Raw genomic sequence first — 27,507 nt, forward strand, 5'->3', positions numbered from 1 at the left:
CCTCATAGTCTTCAGTGTGTACTGTACATCCTAAGGTTGTGCAGTGCATAACCTGCACAACTGTCTATGGAAGCCTAAGGGCTTCCATGGAGTTGGTTTTGGGAAAAGGGAAGGGATGCTGGCGAGCAGATGTGGCTGCGGGTCTCCACTTACTTTCAAAAAAGGCCTGCAGTACAAAGCTGGGCTCTGTGGAAGGTTTTCTTTAAAGATTTAAAAAAAAAAAGGTGTGAGCCAGGGCCCTATTCAACCTCTGCATTTTGCAACTGGGAAGCTAAGGTTGCACTGTGAGAATGTGGCAGAGCTGGCAACTGTAACGCAGGGCTCTTTGGCCTTGGGAGACAGGGTAGGATGGGCATGTGGGTTAGGGAGTGCCCCATTCCAGTAGTATGCCAGAGCAGGAAGAAGAGGCTCTGGCCAGGGAAACTTCCAGGAAGGACAGTCTGAAGAAATCAGGCCTCCTGTGGCAGGTGGAGCGTTAGGCCTGCCTCCAGGGAAGCTCAGTGGCTCCTGCTCAGCAAAGGTGTGGGGAACCAAGGCAGCCATTTCAGGGCTGCCTGCCCTTCAGCCAGGGGCCAGTTACCAGAGGCCTGCCTAGGCCTAAACCCAGGTCTGGAACCCTGGGTTTTTGCTCATCAAGACTGGGGAGAGGCTTCCCCTTTTTCTCGCTGAGTTATAAGAAAAGGGGAGAAAGAAGAGCATCGATAGCTGGGAAGGCGGGCGGAGGCCACCTAGGAGGAAAAGGAAAGTGAGATGACAATGAGGGAGTGGGTGGTGGGGCGGGGCTGGCGGGGCTGCCCCTCCCTCTGCCTCCCCCTCAGAGCTTCCTGCTGGGAGCACTTCTTAAAGTCTCTTGGGGAGCCTGGGTCTGTTCCTGGGCAGGGGCCTGATCCTTGCCTGCGGTCAGCCTGCCAGACTCAGGGCACCTCTGGGCTGGCCTGTGGGTCTGGTTCCCTCGTCTCAGGGCTTTCCTGGGAAAGCAGAGGCAGGCGGGCCTGCCTGGAGCACTTTCGGGCAGCAATGACTTCAGTGCTTGTCCTCAAAATAAATGCACCACAGACAAGACAATGTGGTCAGGGGCTGAGGAGTTACTGTAAATACCAGCCCGGGGCTTCCTATTTCTGCTCCTATGACTCCCTGGGGGGCAGGCGCTGGCCAGCCCCTTCCCAGAGACTCTCTTCTCACCGCCACATCCAAGGAAAAGCCTTGGCCTGGAATTCCTCATCTCAGTGTCCCAGGGACCCCTTCTGGGATTTGCAAAAGAGACCTCACTCCCACCCCCGAAATGGGCTTAAACTCAGGGTCTGACTTTCCCCGAGAAAGAGATGCAAACCCTAAGTATTAGGCACTGTGCTAGGTCTTCACATATTCTTTGACTTCACAGTAAGCCCAAAATATTGGAAACCCCAAACAGTAGCACCTTATCCTTAAGTATATATTGTCTTTACCATAGTCATACGGTCATAGACGTAGGTCTTATTTCTATGCTCATTTAATAGAAGAGAAAATCAAGACAGATACACAAAGGTGCTTGCTCAAGGACACCCTAGCAGTAAGCTAGGAGTCAAATCCAGGCAGTCAGACTCAGACTTGTATTTCTAACCCCTAGGAGACTCAGGGAAGACTAGCAGTTTCCTTCTGCAGATGGAAGGTTCCATGTGTAGAGAGGTTCCATGCATAGAGAGGTTCAAGGTCATGTGGTTAATGGTGGAGGGGTGGGGGAATGGAATTTAATCCAGGCTTGGTGGGCTTGAAGGTCCTTCCACTGCACTGGGGCGCCTCCTAGAGGCAGGACAGTAACACGTGGTTGGAGCTTTTGCTCTTACCTCTTCTCAGCTTCTGGGCAGCCCACACCCTGGCTTATGGCTGCCCCCCATCTTCTAAGCTTAAGAGAGCAATCAGCATTCACATCCACCTCACGGAGGCTTCTAATTTGAGTGAGTTTGCTGTTTCCTAGGAGAGATGGCTCCTGCCTTTGGGGGCTTGCTCTGGTTGCAGTGTTTCTTGTCTTTCAATTCTAGAGTGTTCCCAAGCTATGTCTCCTTCAGAGTCCTCGCACTCTTGAAGAGGCATGCTACATTTGTAAACCGACTCCTGCCAGGAGTGACTGGCCTACCCAGGAAATGGGCATGAATCCCATCATATGCAGCCCCTCTGCTATAGAAGGGAAAACGATGGAAGCCAGGCATTTTCCTGCTAAAAAAGTAGTTGATAGGAATATGAATAGGGAAAGAAGAAACAGTGGTCTGAGTTGACGGCATGGAATAAAGGTTAAATACTGTATTGTTTCTTTCTGCAGAGGCCAAGTGGGAGTCATAATACCTTCCTGCTCACCTGAGGCATTTGATGAGACATTAGGGTTGGGCAACAGCATGCTGCTTTCTACAGATAATAGAATTGTGGTATCTCATCTGGTTTACTTCCTTGCCTTGGCTAGCAGGATACCTATAATTTAAATTTGCACTCAATTGTTGTAACTCCTCTCAAAAAAGTTATTGGAATATTTCTACTCCCTTCATCTCTATGTACTAACGCCTGTCATTTGTTTAAGATTGGGCTAAATTCTTAAACTTTTATCTTAACTCTTATCATAGGTCACCTGGGATTCAGATTCAAATAAAATAAATTTTATAAATACATTTTGTGACTAGAATGTGCCACGTACTATATAGTTCGTGTTCATATTCACTATCCATTCATGTGTTTGTTTATTGATTTTTCAAATATTTGTTGAGTACTTCCCAAGATGCCTGTCTTATTCTGTTTGCTACAAAGGAATACCTTAGGCTGGGTAGTTTATAAAGAAAAGAGGTTTGCTTGACTCATGGTTCTGCAGACTGTACAAGAAGTCTGGCCTCTGAGTTTGCTTCTGGCGAGGACTTGGGAAATTTCCTCTCGTGGTGGAAGGCAAAAGAGAGCTGGTATCACATGGTGAAAGAGAAAGATGGAAGAGCGGTGGAAGGTGCCAGGCTCTTTTCAATAATCAGTTCTTGCAAAAACTCGCAGAGCAAGAACTCATTCTTTACTCAAAGGACAGCAGCAAACACTTCGTGGGGTGGGGTGGGGTCCATAGCAATAACCCAGACACCTCCTACCTGCCCCACCTCCAACACTGGAGATCAAATTTCAGCATGAGATTTGGAGAAGACAGATATCCAATTTATATCAGTGCCGTTCTTGGTGCTGGGGATTTGGTGGTAGACAAGACAGTCAAGGTCCCTGCTTTTGTAGTGCTCAATGTGTAGAGGGGATGTCAGACCATGAACAAATAAAAAAGTGCACATATGTACACACACATAATGCACACACACTCCACATGCATGCTGCACACATGCACTCCACACATATTCTACATGTATGCACACACATGGCATGGCCAGTTAGTGGTAAGTGTTGTGAAAAAATGAATAGAGTAAGGAGTGAGAGAGTGTCAAAGGTGAGGTAAGGAGGTAAGGCCTTACTCTTTTGCATGGGGTCAGCAGGGAAGTCCTCTTGGATGAGCCATGTGCAGCAGAGACCCCCAAGAAATAAACTATTGTCATGTGATGATGAGGAAATACAGGGAGTACCTATGATCTTGACAACATCTGGGGCCATTAATGGCATCAATGGCTTTCAAAAAATTAATTGTTTTAATAGAAGAGGGGTCTGAGACTCAGAGACATAAAATAATTTGAGGCCAAGCCAATTATTAAAAAGTCAAGAAACAATAGATGTTGGATGCAGTGAAAAAAGAACACTTACACACTGTTGGTAGGAGTGTAAGTTAGCACAACCTCTATGTAAAACAGTATGGAGATTTCTCATAGAACTAAACATAGAACGATCATTTGATCCAGCAATCCCACTACTGGGTATCTACCCAAAGGAAAAGAAGTCATTATATCAAAAAGACACCTACACTCATATAGCTATTGCAGCACAATTAAAAAAATAAATAAATAAATAAAGCGAAGATGTAGAATCAACCTAAATGACCATCAACTGATAAGTGGTCTAAAAAATGTAAAAAAAATTGTTGTATATACCCACAAATATAAACATATACGCACACACACATATACACACACATCATGGAATACTACTTAACTATAAAGAAGAATGAAATAATGTCCTCTGCAGCAACTTAGATGAAACTGGAGGCCATTATTCTAAGTAAAGTAATGCAGGAATGGAAAAATCAAATACCTCATGTTCTCACTTATAAGGAGGTGCTAAGCTATGAGTACACAGGCACATACAGAGTGGGAAAATGGACATTAGCATCTCAGAATGGGGGAGAGAGAGATGGGGATGGGGAATGAAAAATTATTTATTGGATAAAACGTATACCATTCAGGTGATAGGTGCACTGAAAGCCCAGATTTCACCAGCATACCCCTAAAGGTATTGAAATAGAAAATAATAATAATAATAATAATAATAATAATAATAATAATTATAATGGTGTGAGGCCAAACCAAGATTCCATCCTAGGCCCATACCATTTCCATCAGAGTGAGGCACAGCAATGGCTGATGTGGAGGGTTTGGAGTCAGACCCACTTGGCTTTCACATCTCACTAGCTGAGTTCATCAGGGTGAACTTGAGTGAGTTGTAACCTTGCTCCTCGCTGTGGTTTATTTGCTCACCCATATTTTATCCATAAAATGTGGATAAAAATAGTCCCTACCTAATTGGGTTATTGTGAAGATTAAATGGTTGGCTCAATATCTGACTCTAGGTTTAAACCCATTAACACCATTATTGTTACACAGGCTGCCTTTTGTCCTTTTAAAGAGTTGGGGTACAGGCCCCCAGGTTAACATTGGTCGTGTGTGGTACCTGATCTCCGTTATCCCTTCTGTGGGCTCAGGGAGACTCATTCTGCAGCAGCAAAAGACATTCCTACATGCTGGGAGAAGCAGCCTCAGGGTGCAGAGTGGAGTCACTATGCCATTTCCCTTGGGTCTCTGTTATCAGGGATTGATGGCAGCCCCTATCTAGAGCACTCGGAGGTGATTTGAGGGGGCCACGGGGTGGGGTGTTTGCACAAAGACCATTAAAGTGACTTGCTCTTCCTGAAAATGGTGTTGTGGAGAACCTGAGTTCCACCTTCCACCAGACAGCACCTTCCTTGAAGGGCTTTAAGGCAGGAAAGGGCACACAAGAAGTAAGGCTAATCAGAGCTAAAACTTTGGTCCTAAATTGCCGTTTAGGTCTCCTGTGAGTCTGTCTGGAGGTTGTTTTTTTTTTCCCCTCAAAATAGAGACTTTAATGGTTTCCTTTCTCAGATGTTATTGCTTTACCACGAGACCCAAGGGAAGTGGCATAGTCATTTTACCCTGCAGCCTAGGTGGAAGGGATGAAGGAGACCAGAGCATTCCCCTCGAGGGTTGGCTGCATTCTGCCCTACTGAGTGCACCTCTCTGACAATCACAGCTGCTGTCTCCAGGATCCTGAAACTGTTTGCTGCCTTTTAAATGGAGGGGAGGTAATGGCTCCCCAGTACGGCTAGCCCCAGGATGTCACATCAACTCTTTTGGGTCTCCTTAACTCTGCTCACACCCTTGTAAATGCTCCCTTCAATACTTTTCTCAGTTATCCCTGTTGAGTACACATCTCTTTCCTTCTGGAACCCTCACTCACAGTGCATCTGCATACTAAAAAATGATGATTCAATTCTCCAGACAAGAATGTTGCTGATTTTTAAAGAGACTTCCCACATGTACACTAAAGAAACATCAATTTCTTACAGTGTCAGTCAGGTGAGTTATTATAAAACAATAAGTTGACTACTAAGAAATGTAAATGGCTAATAAACTGGAAGGTCACCTCAATTGTAATGAAATAAACCATAAGAAAGCATAAAAAGAACATCTAATTTTTACCCTCTCAAATGCTCTTTAGGTAGGTTCTTTAGGGAAATGTATGAAGCGTCTAAAAAGTTTTGTTCTTATGAGTCAAACAACACTCTTATGAAGAGTGTCCACTTGAGGAAAGATTCAGAGACATAAAGATCTATGGATAAAGATGTTCATCTTAGGGTTATTAATGAGTGAAGATTGGTAACAATATAAATATTCTACAAAAGAAGGTAGGTTAAAGAAATCACGCTACATGTAGAAGTAAAGTGGTTGAGCCCCTCGTCTCTGGCATCAACCTATCTGGTTACACTATCTGTCACCGTGTGTGTTCCGTCCCATCTGATCCTCACCATTGAGACGGTGTGAGGCAGGAACATTTGGGAAACACTCAGTGAACACGAGTTTTTATAGATTTAAAAAAATTATATTTTCTGAAAACTCTCCTATATAGCTTTTTGAAAATGCTTCTGAATAACATTTGGTGACATATAAAATTATTCATGGTATAAATAAAAAACAAGGATAAATTAAAAAAAGTAGAATTCAGTTATAGAATATCTTCATTATTTTAGCATTAAGGACATATACTAAAAGGATGAGTGGTGCGATTACTGGTGATTAATTTTTTTCTTTAGTTTTCAAATTATATAATGTATATCATTATTAACATATTCCTTTTCCTCTCTCTTTTATGTGTGTGTATGCATGCGCGCGCGCGCGCACACACACACACACACACACACACTCACACAGACACATGAGCTTAGTTCTTAATTTAAAACAGTACAAAAACAAAATCCAAAGTCTTCCTTCTCATCCACAGCCCTCCCAAATGAGCACATAGGTAATAAATCCTTTGATTCATTGCAGAAGAAAGTATGTGCATATACCAGCAGATCCAGGTTCTTTTCAAATAAGTCTCTATTGATTTTACAATCAGAAAATTGTAGCTTGCATGCATTTAAAATGTAGGCATTTTTATTGTCAATCCCTCGAGGAGCAAGTGTGGGTCACACAGCCTGTCCTGACCTACCATGGGGGAAGGGAGCTTAGACGTCCACCAGTGGGAGCAGGTAGCAGAATCAATCCCGTATTCCTTGTCCTGGGATCTAAAGGTTTGGGAAGGACTCTAGAACTCACACAACTTCTTGCTCCTCAGTTTCTCCATCATATAAATGGTATTGATCTTAAATACTGCACACCTTATTTTGGGTCACCAACCAGCAAGAAGACACTCATGTTGATTCCTGAGTTCAAGTGTTGCTGGTTTCTTCCGGGCCTCTGTGAGCATTCCCACCAGCCATATTTTTACGTTCCGAAAACACAGATTTTCAATTCTTTCCAAGGACCTCAACTTCCTTGATTTCCCCAGTACCTACTCCATCTGGATCTAGCTTCCTCGCCCTTCTTTCAAACCAAACTGAGAACATTTTGTTTTCTTTTGCTTTTCCCTGTCTCCCCCCCCTAGCCCTACCCTAACTTCCTTAGAACTTAGGTCACTGATTGCACAAAAAACAGGGAACCAGGGGGGTTGAGCACACATATTGGGCAATATATATAAGGTTAGTAAAATTAACTGGAAGCTAGGTCTCTTGATGCAGTTCCCTACTCACTGAACTCATGTGACTTGAGTAAATCACTGGCACTCTTGAAGTTTTGTTTGTTCTGTGTGCAAAAAGAGAACACTGCATTGTCTTTGGTACAAGTGGTTAAGGATGCATGAACTCTAGAGAATCTTCCATCTTTTGACTACAGAGGAGAGGTGTAATGGACAATTCACAGCAGTGTTGGAACCAGGAGTTCCTGACTTATGGGGAGGGTTGAGGAATTTCCCTGGAGCACATGTGACCAATAAGCCAGGGTAAAACGGCAGAGGCAGTTTGTCCCTTCTTCTTTTGGATACAATGCCAAGTTTTCATTCATGAACTCACAAGCTCATGCTTCTGTTTAGAGTGTGTGTGTGTAGCACAGATTCAAGGTCAGAAAGATAGAGTTGGAGTCCTTGCTCCTTGATTCACATGCGAAATGACCTTGGAAAAGTCCTCATGTGGTCAGACCTCAGTGTATACTTCTGTTACATGGGTATAATCTTCCTTTCTTCTCTGGACAGCTGTCGTGACAGTAAGATGAGGTCATTGCAGCAAAAGCACTTTGTAGACACCATAATGTTAGGAAACTTATGGCAACTTCTGAGTCCAGGGATTAGAAAATGAGCTTTTGAGTGGTGAAAATGAAAAAATTCCTTTCTTCATTTATCTATTCAATAAACATGAAACATGTATTTAGTCTTATTATATGCCAGGGAGTTTCTTAAGTACTTGACAAATATTGACACATTTACATTCTCCTAATCTCTCAGTGATAAATATACAACTACTGTCCCTTTCCCAGATGAGAAAATTGGTAGAGAGATTAAGTAGCTTGCCCAAAGCCACATAGCTAGTAAGTGGCAGAGTCAGGATTTGAACCTAGGCAGTTTGCTATAAAGCCCATGCTCTTTACCATTCCATCATACTACTTTCTTTGCTTGTGATGTTTGGTATAATAAAGATAACATGAGACATAACACAGAGTGATTGTGAATCTTAGCCCTGCATTTAGCTGTGTGGTCTTGGAAAAGTTAATTAACTTCTCTGAGCCTTTACTTCCTTATATACAAAATGAGAATAAATGATCATATCAGACAGTTTTGCAGAGGTTAAATTGAGGCACATTGTCTGGTATACATAGGCACAATGAGGTGCACAGGGAATGTGAGCTAGATTTGCATGCAGGGCTTTATCTGAACTCAGCCTCAGTCACTTACTTGGTTACTGGTTAATTTCATACTCTGCCCACCAGCATCCTGGGACTGCTCACACACACCGTATTCTTAATTGTGAGGGACATTGCATGTACCCGTTTGACACTCCCAGGGTGCCTGACTTGCAGACTGAGGTAGGGAAGCTCTTGTACACATGCCTGGGCTCGTCCAACAATTACAGTTTTTCAGGCCCAAGGAGCCAGCTTTCAGCTCCAAATAGCAGACGTGGTCCCACACTTTTCTGTCCACCTCCCCCTCCAAAAACTTGCCAGTTAATTTTAGGGTTGAGAGAGGCTCTGATGAGGGCCTACCCACGTGGGGTTAAGGTTACCAACGGCCTCTGCCTCTGGTCAGACTCGCTGGGAAGAGCAGCAGTCACTTCCCGAAGCTCAGTGGGGGCAGGAGCTGGGCCAGAGCAGTGGGCAGTGGTTGGGCACAACCTTTCCAAGATGCTGGGAGCCCTGCCCCGCCCGACCAGACCCACAGCCCACGATTTGCAAAAGAGACACTGGCTTTTATCAGGCGTAGCCTGACACGGTTATACCTTTCATATCATTTTAACTCTAATGGTGGCCTGGTAGTTACTTCTGCAAAAACCTGGCCATGGGTCTGCCTTACTCAAGGCCCCTTTAAAGGATAAATGCTGACTGATTATCTCAATAATAGAGAAAAAGTCTAGTCACAGTTCTTTATTCTCCGTTAAAGGTCTCACAAACCATGTATTGATTTTTTTAAAGAAAAGAAATTGGAAGAAGCATGTACCAATTAAGAATAAAACTAACAATTTATTACCCTCAGATCTTTAAGGCTAACAGAGAGTAGAAAAACGCTTGTTTCCCCCTCACACCATATTGAGACATGATAATTAGGCATCTATGTAAATAACCTTACATTAAAACCTGACGCCGGTCTTGGTGGCTCAGCCTGTCATCCCGTGCCCTTGGGAGGCTGAGGTGAGTGGATTGCCTGAGCCCGCGCGTTCGAGACCCGCCTGGGCAGGCGAGACCTCATCTCTACAATAAATCAAAAAATTAGCCAGGCGTGGTAGTGTGCGCCTGTAGTTCCGGCTACTTGGAAGGCTGAGGAGGAAGGATCGCCAGAGCCCAGCAGGTCAGGTTACGGTGGAGCGGCCACTGCACTCCAGTCTGGGCAACAGAGTGAGACTCCAACTCAAAAACAAACAAACAAACACCTGAGACAGACTGCGGTGCTCAGACTTCTGTTCTAGATCATAAAGATGAGTCACTGCTCCTGGTTCTCTGAACTTTGCAAACCCAGAAAAATTGTTTCTTTCTCCTCTCTTTTGCTTTGAACAGGCTGATCATAAAGCTCGTCTTCTTAGCTGTTTGCATGTTTATTGAATGAGCTCTGGGAGATCTCAACCACGTATGTGTTCCACCAGCCTTGACTGAGCACAAACATTGTGTTGTTCTTTATATTAGATGGTGAACTGTGCTACAGAGAACCAGTGAGCAGAAAAAGGGGACACTGGGAATTTCCAGGACTGTAACACTAAGGCAATAACACATTTTTCACTAAGGTAGAAACCAAAACCAAGGAAAAAATTTTAGCACTGACCTCCCACGCACATGTGTGGCCAGGCCATCACATCTTCTTTGCGTGTGCTATGATTCTGTGCTCAATAAATGATTGTTAAATATGTAAATTTCTTCCTTCATCTGAAAGGTAAGCGCCACCAGGGCAGGGATTGTGTGTGTGTGTGTGTGTGTGTGTTTGGAGACAAGGTGTCACTCTGTTGTCCAGGTTGGAGTGCAGTGGTGTGATCATAGCTCGTTGCAAACTTCAGACTCCTGGGTTCAAGTGATTCTCCTGCCTTGGCCTCGCCAAATGTTGGGATTATAGTCATGAGTTACTTTCAGTCAGTTGTGTTTTTTACTGATGCATATCACACAGTAAGAACTGTGCCCCACACACAGGGGCCCTCAGTTAATATACATTGAATTAATAAACAATCGTCTTCAGCTCATAGGTTTGTTTAACAATCAAAAGTTTTTTCCCCAAAACTACTTTAAGTCAGGAACTGAACTAGGCTTTGGAAACTCAGTCACAAACAAGATTGATCTTTCAGACTCGAGGATGAGAGCGAGAGGGGGCCTTTGAGATACCGTATTGGAGAATATGGTGGAATGCCTCACCAAGTCCGGTGGAATGAAGGAATGGTGCTTAGGTAAAGAAAGGACTAGGATGAAGTGGGCAATCCAGTACCCGAGGCTGGAAGAGGAGGCCTATTGATTGGAGGTATGCCTAGAGTGAGAAGCAGGGAGTGGTGAGATGAGGCTGGGAGAGCAAGCAGAGGCTGAATTGTGCAGAGCTTCATACAAAAGTTCGGATTTAACTCTGAAGATGGCATGAAGCCACTGATGTGCTTCCAAGAGGTCCAACAAAGGAAAATATGTGTTTCAGAAAGATCACTCTGGTTGCTGTGTTAGGGTGGATTTAAAAGGAAGAACCCAGGCCGAGAAGCAGAGAGGATGTTCTCCTTCAACCTAGGGGAGCTGTGGTAGAGACCTGGATCAAAGTACATAGGCTGGGAGCTGAAAGAACTGGAAGAATGTGTGATATTTAGAAGGAAGGACTACCTAGGGCTGGGGGTTTGAGAGAGGATGTACTAATGGGTGACTCTGAGGTATCTGGTTTGGCCAACAGGGTCAATGGATTGAAAGAATTCAGGTGCAGTGTGGGAGAGAAAATTGACATGGGGTCCACATGTACACCTTGGGAGACTGAGAGGTTTATGGTTTCATTGAAATACTTCTTCAGTTTACTTTGAAGGCACATGGGTGAGAAGGAGGAAGAAAAGCAATTTAAAAAGTTGTGTTGACATGAATGCACATCCTCACCATACACCTGGAGGTAAAGGGCAGGACTGGTGTCCTGGGTTATGCAAACAGGTTGTGTACTTTGCTCAAATTCAATGACTTTTATCCAAATCTCCATATGACCCTGAAAGAATAATCTAAAACACAGTCAGCCCTCTGCATCTGTGGGTTTCGCATCTGTAGATTCAGCCAACTGCAGACTGAGACTATTTTAAAAAAAAGGTGTCTGAGTCTGTATTGAATATATATGGACTTTTTTTGTGTGTTTTTTTTAGTCCCCAAAACAATACAGCATGACAACTATTTAGATAGAGTTTATATTTTATTAGATATTATAAGTAATTTAGAGATGATTTAAAGTATATTGGAAGATGAGAATAGGTAATATGCAAATACTATGCCATTTCATCTCATGGGAATTTGGTATCTTTAGGGGTCCTGGAGCAAATCCCCAAGGATACCAAGAGATGACTGTATTCTCTTGGATAGTCTCTGATGCTATGAATATCAGTCCTTTTCTGGTGGCTGAGAATGGAGTGGATAAGAAAATAATTGAGCTTACCATATTTTTCAGTACACTGAACTTCTCTGTGCTTTTTGTATTTTTACATTTTGTCACCTAACATTCTCAAAAAGGCTTTATTTAAGTTTGGAAGTACAATATTATGAAGCACAACATCAATACTACACAAAGAATAACTACACAATAAAAATTCATTCATTCATTCATTTACCTATCCATCCACTAGTCAAGTGGTTTTCAACTGTAAAGTTTCTGGTAATTCTGGGCCCAGGGGTTGGTACTTTATTAAAACTCTCCAAGTGATTGTAATGTGCAACTAAGTTCCATGAAGGCAGGGACAATGTCTCTTTAATCTCTGCCACATTTCCAGTACCTCAGGCAGTGTTTGGCACAGGAATAGTACTCAATAAATATTGGTAGAATATATTAATTATGCAAACTTCAAAGGTGTATTAAAGCATTGCCAGATTTTCTCCAATTGATGATAAAGATTATCTTGTGGTGTTTTCTACAGATAACCATCGGGTCTCATGGTTCAGGAAATTAATTACTACTGAACCACATACTGGAATGGGGATAGGAGATGCCATTTTTAAAATTCTTTCAAGCATTTTATTTTCAGGTGTTCCTTCCTATTTACTGTCACCTGTGGCCTTTGGACTGTCGATGACTGGGGACTGATTCTTGACCCAGCAAGACGCAGACACAATGCCCTCTAATTGGGGAAGATGTCTGTAACTGTTTTATCGTGCCAAGACCCCAGGTACAACCCCCAGGTACCACACCTAGCCCCTCCATCACTTAGAACTTAAATGTGGAACCCTGGCCTGAGTTGTAGCTGGTAGACTTGACCTGTAGCTGGTAGTCTTGTTTCAGGCACTGCTCCCTTTGCTTCTTTCTATAATGTCTTGAACATGCCTATTTATTCCTTGCTTCGTTCCTCACTCTGTGGCCCTGTTGCTGTGAACCTAGAATACTTGGAGGCCCAATCTTTCCAAGCTATAGAGAGGGTTGCCATAGTTCCCTTGATCTACAAGATTGTCTAGCTGATGCAGCAGGAGTTTATTTCACTTGACTCCAATTTAAGTGTCCTGAGCCCCTTCCTTATATTGCCAAGAGATTTCCTAACAGATATGTAACCGGGCGATTCAGGCAATTATTCACGTATTCCCCCACATCATTAGTTTTATGGAACACTGCCAGGGGGCATATTTTTCTTTCCTAGGACTCCTGAGAATAATGGAAATAGAACTCTTACTATGAAGTCATATTAAGGAGTTTATTTCTCAGAAAATACCCCATAGCACTTTTACAAAACCTTATACAGATAGACTGCATTTAGAAGAATTGTTTTTACCTTACCTGCTGCCATGAGAATCACTGTCCAGGTCTCCTGCCTTCCAGAGCATGGCTTTAAACAAATTCTGGAGTATTTACTGACAACAAAGAGGTGCTTATGGTTATTGTAGGGGAAATATGGTTTATGTTGAATCTTGTTGGGTTTAGCTAGGGTAACTGTAATTTAATAATCCAAACCAGGATGTGCTTTTGAAGAGAAAGGTGCTATTATTAATTATGTTGAGATAATAGGTGTAAATCAGGAATGTTCAGGCCCACTGGAACATATGGTTACCCTAGACTTGACCAGTGCACGAATCCTACCACACACTGAAATTTATCTCCATGGATTTGGCTGATAGAGTAAAAACACAGAGATTTCAGCCAAACTAGGCAAAATATTAGCATTATATCCCAGATTAGTGTTTTCTCTACTGAATTGAAGAACAAAGGATGATGGGGTATGAGCCATCATATAATAATGTAGCATTATTGGTGCAATGATACTACATGAAAAACTACTCCTAAACTCAGTGTCTTGAAGAGGCAATCATTTATTCTTGCTCATCTACCTGCAGGTTAGTTGATTTAGGCTGACTTGAATCTAAGCTAAATGTTGGGTAGAGCCCTGGTTCACATGTCTCAATGTCTGTCCTTCTCCAGGGACAGGTGGGCCAACTGGAGCATGCTCTTTCCATCGTAATGGGAGAAGCAGAGCAGATGCTTAAGAACGGAAACAGGTACTGCCTCCCAACACAAGGCTTGGATTTGGAACACTGTCACTTCTACCCACTTTCCTTTGGCCAGAGCAAATTCTACGGACAATGCCAACTTCAGTGGGGCAGGGAAATATCCTTTGTCTTCAGTGGGAAGTACACTAAAAGCACACACAGGGGATAGAGGTACAGGAAGGCATAAATGGGAAAAATATCACAGGTAATATTAGGCCAAAGAGGATTTGCTTTTCCTCTCCCCAAGCCTCTAGTGCTGGACTGGATGAAGTTATTAATGAGTTGCAGGAATAGAAGGTGAAGTAAAGAGAGCACAGGCCCTTTTGGCCTGCTAGAGGCAGGTAACTGCTTCCACAGGCTGGCCACATAGATCGGCGGTCTCCAAACCCTGGGCCGCAGACAGGAAACCTTGGGTACCTGTCAGTGTCCTGTTAGGAACCAGGCCTCACAGCAGGAGATGAGGGGTGGGTGAGCGAGCAAAGCTTCATCTGTATTTACAGCCACTTCCTATCGCTGGCATTACCATCTGAGCTCTGCCTCCTTTCAGATCAGGGCAGCATTACAGTCTCAAAGGAGCATGAACCCTATCGTGAACTGCGTATGCAAGGGACCTAGTTCGCGGCTCCTTATGGGAATCTAATGCCTGATGATCCCCACCCCCAATCTGCGGAAAAATTGTCTTTTGTGAAACCAGTTCCTGATGCCAAAAGTTTGGAGATCGCTGACATAGAGAATGCTGAGAAGTAGGCTCACTAAAGATAGGAATACCAACAAGGGTAGAGGACACAGATTGATAGAGACCCTCATGATTCCAAATAACAGCACTGGGCCCTGGTGAATATGGTGCAGTGGTTGAAAAACCCTTTTCACTCACCAAGCAGATCAATCATTTCTCTTTCCACAGGATGGGAGGAGTAAGGGGTTGAAGACAGAAATAGCAAGTGCCAAGGCTCTTACTGCTCTTATAAAAGGAGAGGAAACAGAAGCCCTTCGACTGTGGGGTTCAGAGAAGTGTTCCCAACTCGTGGGCATTTCTTTGGGCTGTGCATAGACCCACAAAGCACCATTGGGTGGGTATTTTCAGTGTTGGTGGTGAGGACTGGCCTTCCTATTTCTTTGTTCCTTCTATAGTTCCTTTTGGACAGGTGCTACTGTGGGCGTGGTGCCCCATGTCATTCAGAGTCACTCCCTACAGTGCTTCCCACTCCTGCCCACAGTATCAGGTCCTTAGTCTTTGCCTACCTGCTGTCAAAGCCCTGTGTGACCTCCTCCCTGGTAGGTGATAATGGGAAATGAGAGCGTGCTAATCAGGCAAACTAATCATGCTGATTATGTCTAGTTCAATAATAGATTACCCCTCCCAGGGAATCTCCAGTCTAGTGTTGAAACCAATTAAAGGGTCTGGGGGAATGACTGACTAGGGGCTCAGGATCAGGGGAGGACAGGCTAAAGGGAGGTAGTGGAGAAGGGGATTGCAGGGCCAATCTCACCCCATGCAGATGGGTTGCTCAAAGTCCCTAGAGGGACCAGAGGAATGGCCCATGGCCACAAGGTCCCGTAGATTCTTCACCTTTACCTCCTTCCCTGTTGTTATTCTCCTACTTCCAGTCTCATTTTCTCTAACTTTGGCTCTTGCAATGGCTTCCTAGGTGGTCTGTTTATTCCAGCCCTCTAACCCTTATACAGGGCTGCTAGAGTAATCTTTTCTATATATTTTTTTACATTACTAGAAAAAAGTTTAAAAAGACAGAAAAGTGCAGAGATATTATAGCTAACACCCACATATTTAGCACTCCAAATCAACAAACGTCAACAATCCCCCCTATTCTATCTACTCTTTACTGAAATAGCACACGTGGAAAAGTGTACATATCATAGTTGTATAGCTGTTGAATTTTCACAGAGTGAACCTAGTCACATAACCAGCACTACAAAAAAAAACAGAACATTACTAGCCTCTCTTTTTGTTTGAGCTGGAGTCTCACTTTGTTGCCCAGGCTGGAGGACAGTGGCTTGCTCAAGGCCACTGCAGCCTCGACCTGCTGGACTCAGGTGACCCTTCTTCCTCAGCCGTCCAAGTAGCTGGAATTACAGACACGTGCCACCACGCCCAGCTAATTTTTTGATTTATTGTAGAGATGAGGTCTCACTAAGTTGTCCAGGCTGGCCTAGAACCTGTGGGTTCAGGAATCCTCTCACCTTGGTCTCCCAAAGTACTGGGATTATAGGCGTGAGCCACCACGCCCAGTCTACTAATCTTACTTTTAATCCCTTCTTGCTATCTCTCATGCCATTCATCAAAGATAACCATTATTGTGAGTCTACAGCGTAGAGTTGTTTACCTACTTGTGAGCCTCACATAAATGCAGTCATGCAATGTGTGTTCCTTGTGTGTTGTATTTATTTTGAATCTTCTTTTTAAGAAAGGCATTTTCCAAGACAGATGTAAAGTCTGTTGTGTTCTAATTCTTTTAAATATTTTTCCTTCCCCCAAAGCAACCAGACATCATAAATATGAAAATGTATTCAATTCATGTCTGTATATGTTTACATATGTGTATAACACTACTTTGGATTTTTTTTGAAATTTAAACACACAAATGGCTTTATAACACAAGAATGGTCTACCATTTGTATGTTTCCCAGAATGAGCTTTTTAAACCACACAGTGGGTTATGTGATTCTCTCTTTTTAAGCATCCCCATCCCCAGCTTTCCAGACTATTGGTTCCTGGAAACAGGGACAACATTTTGATGTCTTTTTGTATCCTGTGAGTCCTACACTGTGCCTGATGCTTTATAAAGATGTTTAGGGTAAATGAATGAGTCAATGAACAGTTGAATACAGTTTCTCATATCATGAAGAATTTGAAAGTCCAGAGTCTGGAACAAATACATTCTTCTTTACTGTTCTCCTTTTGGGCAGAGGTATCTCCTTTTAATCTTTCACTTTTCTTTTTGGATGCTTTTAAAGTTTCCCAAAGGCTTAAATCTATTAGCAAATCCAGCATCAAAATTTGACTTTATAAACTATTCCTTCTGAAGAGAGTAGACATTTCAGAGTTGTGTATGATCTTTGTAGCTTTTCTCCTGATCTGTTTTTCTGGAGCCAGAGACAGTAACATTCTTCCTAGGGTTTTTCTAACTGAGAATTAGAACAGAGATGTAGGAGGTTACAACATTAAATTTATATCCAAACACATTGGTAAAACATCAGTTATCCTTCAAGTTAGCCAGTCCTGGGTTTCCATTGAATTTGATAGGCTCTTCCAAGCTCTCCAGAGGTAAGATCCCAGTTAGAGGGGAACGAGTCACTGTTGACATTCTGAAGGGACATTTCACAGCTGTGCTGGGTAAGGGAAAACTTGTTCCATTCGTCTAGCCCTACTATTGCTGGTAGCACCAAGTCCCTGGGGCCTTGGCTGCTCACAGGACTCAGGTTTTTCCTATTCTTTCAGTTATCTCCTTTCACCCAGAGCTCAGTCTCTGACTTCATGAATGTATCTGGATGACTGGACAAACTCATGAATCTCTGATCCTTAGTCTCCTTAACTGTACTGTGTACATAATATTACCATTTCATACTTTTTTTGGAAAATGAAATTGTGAGTGGTGAAAGTGCAAATAGTACTCATGGTATTTTTCTACCTATATATACAGGTAGATGAAAGACTAAAAAGAAATACAATAGATGTGTTAATACATATACATACATGTTATATATATTTTCATGTCGAATTTTCTTTCTACACATTTTCTTCTAAGTATTTTTCAGACTCATTATTAATAACGTTGCCTTTTTATTGTTTTAGATAGTTGCATAATATTCTAACATCTGGTTGTACTGTAAGTACACCTAACCATTTCCACATTGTGGGCCATTTTGTTTATTTTCACTTTTTCATCAAGGAGAGTTCTGAGGTCAACTCAGTCTGACTTTTTTCTTTTTAATCTTTTACAAACAATGTGTTTCTTATTACTTTTGCTTTGCTTTGTTTTGTTTTCTGCCTGGACTACTTATAATTTATTTTTTCCTTACTATCAAGCTGTGGAGTTTTAAAATAAATCAATTATGCTTGGTGCAGCATATACTATTTGTTTTGCAATTTTAGATTTTTTTAAGCTCAAAAATATCCTCAATTTTTCAGAGACTTTTTAAAGGAACACTAGTCTTTTTTTTAATAAATTGAATCGTCTTTCTTTTCTTTTTGAGTTGGAGTCTCACTCTGTCGCCTGACTGGAGTGCGGTGGCACGCTCCCGGCCACCACAGCCTGGACCTGCTGGTCTCCGGTGATCCTTCCGCCTCACCCTTCCAACTAGGTGGAACTACAGGCGCGTGCTACCATGCCCGACTAATTTTTTTTGATTTATTGTAAAGATGAGGTTTCGCCAAGTTGCCTGGGCGGGTCTCGAACCTGCAGACTCAAGCAATCCACTCACCTCAACCTCCCAAAGTGCTGTGATTACAGGCTGAGCCACCGAGACCGGCCTGGATCATCTTTCTTAATTCTTTATATATGCCACCTGTTTGCTCATTATTTTCAACTCTAGATTCTTAAAGATACATTTCAAATTTGTTATTTCTCTGAAAAAGTTCTGCCTTTTATTACTTCTAATGCAAGCCATAATTCTAAGAACGCTTTAATTGTTTCTCTGTCTTCTTTGATATCTCAGTTAGACTTTTTTCACCTTAGCCTGCATTTTGTTTTTGTATTTTGTCTCATTTTTTTGGTCTCCTTTTCTCCCCTAGAATCCTTGCAATTTATTGAGAACTACATACATATACATAGATATATGTGTGTGTTTGTGTGTGTGTGTGTGTGTGTGTGTGTATTGAGTACTGGAAATATGGCTTGTAAACTTAGGAACTGAGTCTTCATATATATGTATATATATATAAAACATAAATATATGTATGTGTGTGTATATATGTGTGTGTGTGTGTGTGTGTGTATATATATATGTAGTGTCTTCTATTTTTTTACTAAACAAATTTAGAGGCATGCTTTTTCTTCACAACTTTGAACAAACTACAGTCTATAGAACAAATTCAGCCCATTCTTTGTTTTTATAAATAAAGTTTTATTGGAACACAACCACACTCATTCATCTCTATATATGTATTGTCCATGGCTGCTTGTACATACCACAGTGTAATTACAATAGAGACTGTATGGCCCACAAAACCTAAAATATTGCTATTTGGTCTTTCATGAAAAACTTTGCCAACCCCTGTGCTATTCTCCTCTTTTAAATCAGTGTAACATAAAGAGAGATATCTTTAAATCCATTGTTTGCCCTCAGAGGACTATAGATTCCACTGTCACTGTTTGCGTTGATAAAGTCACACAATTTAAGTTAGAGCAGCAGGAGCTTACCCATCAGGATACTCTCGGGAGGCAGATGACATTCTCATAATGGTAACTGAGAAAATATTTATTAAGGGATTGTTTCCAAAGGTGTGGAAACGTTTAGGGTTTCCCAAAAGGCATGATGCAACACCCCAAGTTTAGTGTCCATGAGGTACCTTTACTTACCCTAAGCCTGAAGGGTCAAGGGAGGAGGAAAGTGTTATCAGAAGCTAGAGAGAATAGTTTTATGAAGAGCTGCCTGACAAGAGTTATGGTGTTTGACAGAGAAACATCTAAATCACAATAATCAGTAGGGAGGAAGCCAGAGTGACAAATACTCTACTTCATTCTCCTGCCCTAGAATGCCCTGCTAGTGCCCTCCAGTTGCTGAAGTCAACCAGAGACCAGAGAAAAAGGATTCCTTTACCACATCCCATGGCGGATGGGGGCATGGTGCAGAGTAGGGAGGATGAATAAGGGAAAGATATCCATCATCTAGTTTATGTTCACAGGTTCCAGATCAGAGCTGTTAACAGAACTTTCCATGATGGTGGAGATGTTCCCTATTTATGCTGTCTAATATGCTAGCCACTAGCTACATGTGGCTACTGTGTCCTGGAAATATGGTTATGAACTTAGGAACTAAATCTTTAATTTTAATTAATTTACATTTAAATAGCCACACATAGGTAGAGCCTATCATATTGAACAGTGTAGCTGTGGATGAATTTCTATTTTATTTTATACGTTGTCTACAGTGCACTTTGCTGGACTGTCATGGGATCTTTTGTTCCCTGCTTCTTTGAGTGCGAGATTATTTATTTCTGGATATTCTGAAATAGTCTCTCTCTCTCTCTCTCTCTCTCTCTCTCCTTTTGTAGAAGTAATATCTGAAACCTCACAATCTCCAAGAAGCATAGCTTCCAGGCCTCTTTTTATGACTTTGTCAGCCTAATGCCAACTTCATATCCCACCTTGGATCGCTTCCACTTCCCTCCACTGCAGAGTTGTAGTCAGATGATAGTCTCTAAACTGAAGTAGAAAACCATTCCTGGTAGTTTCATGGAGGCAGATTTAGGAAGCTCTTGGAGCATACTTCAGAGTCTGTTTTTTTATTCAGAAAAGATCTCAGGTCTCTGCTTGTGAACTAGGGTTTGACAGTGCCAGCCAGCCTTGATGCTGTGCTTTAGAAGTCAATATGAGCCATTAAGAATGACTTTATTTTCATCAGTTTCTGTTCATGCTACAGTTAGTAAAACTTGCTCAGAATTTGAGACTTGGTTGTTTATGTTTTCTAACCTTGAGAGTATTTGTGTATAGAGTCATCATTTGGTGTCCGTGGGGAATTGGTTCCAAGAACTCCTGCAGTTACCAAAGACTGTGAATACTCAAGTCCCTCATATGTGCATCCTCCTGTATACTTTAAATTATATACAGATTGCTTTTAATACCTAATATAATGTGTGATAAAGAAATAGTTGTTATACCGTATAGTTTTTATTTGTATTATTTTTAGCTGTTGTATTATTAGTATTTTTTGAAGATTTTTTATCCATGGTTGATTGAATTAGTGAATGCGAAGGGCTAAAGCATTTTGGTGGGAGAGGTCATATTAAGAATGGCTATGTGGATTCTGTTAGTTCCAGAGCTTCTCCTTGCCATTTCTTTATGATTATCATTCTTGCTGCTGAAAACAGACCATGATTTTGAATGTGCATAATCTCAGGTCTGATGCAGAATTAATACCACTTGCTTGATTTTCACGCCAAGACATTAATTGCTATTTGTTTTGCATTTGCATTTACAGGTATCTGTGGAGGGAAATTAGCATACTTTGTTGTTAGGCCATTATTAAAATGACAGTTGGGAAAATATTTGAAAAATATTGTCTTTTTTTCTTTCTGTTTTCCTCTCTGACATTGCCCTTATTTTTTTTAAATCTTCTCTGTAGCTTACATTTGTTGCACGATTTTGAAATTCTAGATAAGTAATGGAGAACATTTGTGGACATTGGTACTTACAACACAATCTGTGGTGTTGGAACTGGGATTCCCTAATGACTTTTGCACTTGTGTGCAAACAGGCCAAACCCATTCAGCCATTCAAGGCTGGTGAATCAGAACCACCAATGAAATATTCTTTCAATGCTTAAAGCTTTGGACGGGAACAACTGACACATTTAGCTGGGTGCTTCCCGAAGTCTGGATCTGCCTATAGTTGAGCCGAGAAGGGCAAGCAAAACTAAAATATGGTCTTTTCAACACTGTATTAACAAAGACTCCTGAAAATGGAATTAGAGAACAAAATTCATGGCTTGATGATGCTACTGAGTAACTGAAGAAACTTGGGCAGGTCTCTTTAATCTTATCTGTGAAAGTGGTACTCAACTCAGTGTGTCTTGGTTCAAGTGAGAAGTCGTTCCCTGACAACTCTGGGAAACCATAGACATTTGACAGGTAGCTGCACTTAAAAATTACAGTTTTGTTCTTATTCTGTCTTTTGCTATGAGAGTGAGATCTGGCCACACTTTCATGGGTATCCTTACTCCTATGGCCAGACTACCCTCTGGCCTGGGTCGGTACTACCAAAAGACATTTCCATGTGTGATCATGAGTTCAGTTAAGGAAGATAGTTAAAAGAACCTTTCTTTTAATCAATATTGGTAAAAATTAATTAACTAAATAAATTTATTGAACATTTCTGTTCTTGGTTCCCATCCATTCTTTTTTTTTTTTTTTAACAGTAGCACTTTATTTTTCCTTACACAATGACGTATTGCTGGGGCCTAATGTTCTCACATAACAGAAGAAAACCAAAATCTGCTGTCATCTCTTAAAGAATTAAGAATTGCGTACAAAAACTTTACATAAATTAAAAGGATGAATAAATTTACAGGTGTAAATGCAAACCACTTCCAACTCAATGCAAGTAACAACCCACGGTGTTCTGGCAGGAAAACAGTTAGGAAACTTGGTCCTAAGGCTGGGACCTTTCCAACCCTGTTAGACCAACTGGCAAGACAGAAATGACAACTTGTTCAGCTCTTGTCAATCTCTAGAGAAATCCGGGAATACTCAGCTCTGACACATTAATACCCTGCACAGATCAAAACTCTTGGTCACGCAGATTTACAGATCACAGACTTCTCTTCCATAAGCATGTTCTCACTTCAGCCATGAAGTGACTGAGCCACATGTGTACTAAGGGTTTAAACCAAAGATATGTACAGGGTATTAAACAAATACCAAGGGAACAGTTAACTTGAATACAAGGTCAAAAATCAGCAACAAGTTCTACGATCTGCTGCTGATATCATACAAGCTTCAAGGACAACTTTCTTTTCAAAGGCTTATTCCAGTTTCGTGAGTCTAGGATGAGGTGTATACATTTGCCAGGGCAAATTTATACTTATGAATTAACTCATGCAGCAAATGCTACGCATCTGCTTGCAGTCTGTTTGGAAGCATTTGCGGTGGACAGTGGAGGGGCCCGACTCATCGTACTCCTGCTTGCTGATCCACATCTGCTGGAAGGTGGACAGGGAGGCCAGGATGGAGACACCGATCCTCATGGAGTACTTGAGCTCAGGGGGAGCAATGATCTTGATCTTCATGGTTCTGGGCACCAGGGCAGTGATCTCCTTCTGCATCCTGTCAGCAATGTCCGGGTACATGGTGGAGCCACCAGACAGCACTGTGTTAGCGTACAGGTCCTTGCGGATATCTACGTCACACCTCATGATGGAGTTGAAGGTGGTCTTGTGGATGCCACAGGATTCCATGCCTTGGAAGGAGGGCTGGAACAGCGCCTCTGAACACCGGAAACGCTCGTTGCCACTGGTGATCAGCTGGCCATCAGGCAGCTCGTAGCTCTCCTCCAGGGAGGAAGAGGATGCGGCAGTGGCCATCTCCTGCTCGAAGTCCAGAACAACGTAGCACAGCTTCTCCTTGATGTCATGCAAAATCTCTCGCTCAGCTGTGGTGATGAAGCTGTAGCCGCGCTTCGTGAGGATCTTCATGAGGTAGTCAGTCAGGTCCTGGCCAGCTAGGTCCAGATGCAGGATGGCATGGGGAGGGGGCGTAGCCATCGTAGATGGGCACCGTGTGGGTGATCCCGTCTCCAGAGTCCATGACCATACCAGTGGTACGCCCAGACGCGTACAGGGAGAGCACGGCCTGGATGGCCACATACATTGCCGGGGTGTTGAAGGTCTCAAACATGATCTGAGTCATCTTCTCTCTGTTGGCCTAGGGTTCAGGGGGGTCTCGGTCAATAGCACCGGGTGCTCCTCGGGGGCCACACGCAGTTCGTTGTAGAACGTGTAGTGCCAGATCTTCTCCATATTGTCCCAGTTGGTGACGATGCCATGCTCGATGGGATACTTCAGAGTCAGGATGCCTCGCTTGTTCTGGGCCTCATCGCCCACGTAGGAGTCCTTCTGACCCATGCCCACCATAACGCTCTGGTGTCGGGGACGCCCAACAATAGAGGGGAACACAGCTCGGGGAGTGTTGTCCCCTGCAAAGTCAGCTTTGCACATGCCAGAACCATTGTCAATGATGAACGCGGCGATTTCTTCTTCCATTGCGATCAGCAGAGATGCGGGGTGGAGGGGCCACAGGAGAACACAGAGCAGCAGCGAGTGAGACCCAGGAAAGTACATTCTAGTACAGTTCAAAATATACGTATTTTCCTCAAAGCTGGGAAGATATGAATTGGTTAATTAATGAATTCATTCATTCATTCATTCATTCAGCAACCATTTGTTGGGCCTCCTATGTACTAGGTCCTAGGCCAGGCGCTTGTAATTTGAAAGTGAACAGGATAAGATCTCTGTCCTTAAAGTTACCAAATTCCTCATGTCCTGTGCATATGAATCCTTATGGTGTTCTCATGCATTCAGAGTTCAGGACATTCTCAGCTCTAATCAGTCATCTGGATTTTGAATCTGCTTTTTGAACAAGACCAAGGATAGAGAAGAACAATCTGAAAACGTTTCTCTGGGAAATCCATATGCAGCAGGGGACGCATATATACATATATACATACACTCAAACACACACGGTTACATACAAACACACACACACACACATATATACACCTGCCCACATCATCATCACACACACATAAATATGCAATCACAACCATCTATACACACACAGACTAAATCAGTGTGGGGCAACCAGAAGATATTTTTCAGAGTAGGATTTCAACTGCTTGGGGGAAGCAGACTCCCTACTTTTCCCTAGTCAGGCTCAGCTGGGCTCCCTCCTAGATTCAGTTAAGATTTTCCTGTCCCCAGCAGTGAAGCTTGGACATACACTGTCATTCACAATCCTGAAGTTTCAGTAAAATATAAAGTTCACTCCCCCACAAATGTGCACACTTTATATGAAAAATACAGATACACTTAAATTACGAATTATACCGTAGATTGACTTCCTTATCAGTAAATCTCTTGAAAGAAACCCACTTCAACTTACTGTATTATTTCACATTATTTTGGCATATCATCATTTGTATAACAATATATTATCTTTGGATACAATTTTAGTAATAGTTATTATCTACTGACTATTTATTAAATACTATTTACTAAAATTGAAATTTTACTCTGTTACAAGCACCGTGTAAAGTACTTTTCATGCATCATCATATGTAAGTTTTGCAGCAAATTCATAAAGTATTATTATTTTTCCCATTTTACAGCTGATGCAACTGAGGATTAAAGTTAAATGTCTTGCCCAAGGTAGCACATTAAGCAATGACATTCTAATTTCCTACTTATAAATGGCACTGAAATGCCCATCTTTGGACAAAAGTTATGAGTCATGTGCATGATTATTTCCTTACAATCAATTCCTGCCCCATCCTGGGCAGAACCTGTTCTCTGACCTTGTCTTCTTTCTCACTTGCCTTCATTATCCCAGGATCCCAGAGTTTTCCAGGCTCCACTAACGCCATTCTCCTCCATCCCTGCGTTGCTGTGACCACCTTTCTGCTGCAACATAGGAAAGCAGGTCTGGGCTCCAGGGACTCCCCTTCTCAGCCACTGATGTCTCCTGATGTCTCTTTGGGCAGCCACATGTAAAGGCCAATAAGATCAGGTCAGGGTGACACTGTGACAAGGTGTCAGCACCTATGGCTGTACCTGGATCTTGACAGGCATCTGAACAAACTTTCTCTATGACTCCTGGGTAGTGACTGACAAACAGTATCAGTCACCAGAACAGCAGGGCCAAAGCCAGAAGGAAATGTTAAAGGCAGCTGTGAGAAAGCCCCCCAGGCCACCTGCCACTCTGAGCCCCAGGGACACTGGCAGCAGGGAGACCTTTATGGGAGGAGGCCGTAGAAACAGGGGTCACCTTTACAGAGTAAGAACTCAGTTAATGCTAAATGCTTGTCTTCACTCCAGGGGAGGTGGCATTTCACAGGGCAGTTGGAGAATATTTGAGCTGAGAAAACTGTCATGTGGTTCAGAGCCAAGAGACATTTACTAAGCACTGACTGCCTGCCACTGTGCCCAGCATTTGAGTCCACGGCCTCATGTGGGATGCTGAGGAGGAACGGATGGAGAAATGGAATGTGGGGGCCCCTGGAGCATTTTGCTAATTGGGATCATTTGTCTTCCTGCAAGTTTCAGGTCCTCATTTGGACTTGGCTGGGGATTCTGTGGGCAGGGGAGAGGTAAGGGTGTTGGGGGAGGAAGTTGTTGTGAAATTAATTCTCGGCCTCTCCTCTCTGGAATGTCAATAATGTGCTGAGAACAGTGGGGAGTGCAGTTGACTGCCAGTCCCCTTTCAATCTGCTCTCAGAGCCTCTGAACCTCCAGGTAGTTCTGGGACTTCTAGGTCTTCCATCCTGTGACATCCTGTTTCTTGTATGCCAATCCCCTTTTAGAGAATCTTCTTAGCTTCCCTGCTTCTATCATCCTCCAGGAGGCTTGATTTGCCTGTTGCTAGTATTTCCTCTTTAAGACTCTCACAGGTCACTGGACAGGATATCAGCTATTGGTGACAAAGCTCATCTGAATCTGGTCCAAATGGCAATACTTTGGCTAATCAAATAGGCTAGTAGCCTGACCACCCTGCCCAAGGCCCACTGCATGTTAATGTCATCTTGTTCCAGTCCAAGTCCCCTCTCTGTTTCCACAGCCAGCAGCTGAACTGGCAAGGTAACTGAGCTTTTATGTTACCATGCACTGGAATGCTCAGCAACTGAGTTCAATATTTCACATTTAGATTTGTCTCAAATTTATGTAGGCTTGTGTTTATACAGGCTTATGGTAGGAAAAGGCCTTTACATGGTCAAGTCAAATGAACCCGTTTTATGGGTAGGGTAGCTGCAATGCAGAGAACTCAGGTGACTTACCTGAGATCACACAGCCAGGTGGTCAGTATGGAGCCAGGAGTGTCTCTTAAACCAGTGCTTTTCAGTTTTGCCATGAGGGCAGGCACACCCAGCTTTAGCCTCTGGGAAGCCCCATTGACCTCATTTGCCTGGGAGTGAGCATGGGGTTGTCAGGTTCTAGGTCTATAGACAAGTGACTGCAGGTGCTTCCCCCTATGGCTAATGTTTCTAGAAACAAGAGAGAAAGGTATATGACGACATGGGCACTCTTCACCTTATGTGGGAGAGTGTTCTAGTCCTCTGCTCCAGGAAGCTCTGAGCTGATGACTCAGAGAGGGAGGTACTCACAGAGAGAAGCTTCTGAGATGAGGGACCCAAAGGACTTTGAAAATAGGGATAGCAAGCTTGGGACAAAGAAGGCTGTTCTCATTCTGTTTGGTATCTATGAGTGAGATGATAAGGGCATCTTCAAATTTACATGTTATTAAGTACCAGAGTCAATTAATCAATATAGCTATATATCTTTTTTATTATAAAATTAATACAAGCTTAGAACATGCAGAATACATAAAAGGAAACACCATATTTTTGGCACATGGAGAAATAGTATTAAGTTGTAACTACGTGCTCACGGTTTTCTATATAATGTTTTACCCAGTGGAGCTCATACAGGGTCTACCCTTGTATATCTTGCTTGTTTCCCTTAACAAGCACATTCCATGTTATCA

General features: G+C 42.6%; 1 pseudogene across 1 annotated transcript; it reads right to left on the minus strand.

The window, feature by feature from the left end:
* Window positions 1-22,483: 22,483 nt before the first annotated feature.
* LOC103257964 lies at window positions 22,484-24,014 on the minus strand (annotated as a pseudogene). The gene has a single exon (XR_002481838.1). The product of XR_002481838.1 is annotated as an actin, cytoplasmic 2-like (transcript).
* Between the last annotated feature and the right edge of the window lie 3,493 nt (window positions 24,015-27,507).

This window comes from Carlito syrichta, unplaced genomic scaffold, assembly GCF_000164805.1.
Source record: "Carlito syrichta isolate Samal-C Ts95f unplaced genomic scaffold, Tarsius_syrichta-2.0.1 Scaffold301916, whole genome shotgun sequence".
NCBI lineage: Eukaryota > Metazoa > Chordata > Mammalia > Primates > Tarsiidae > Carlito > Carlito syrichta.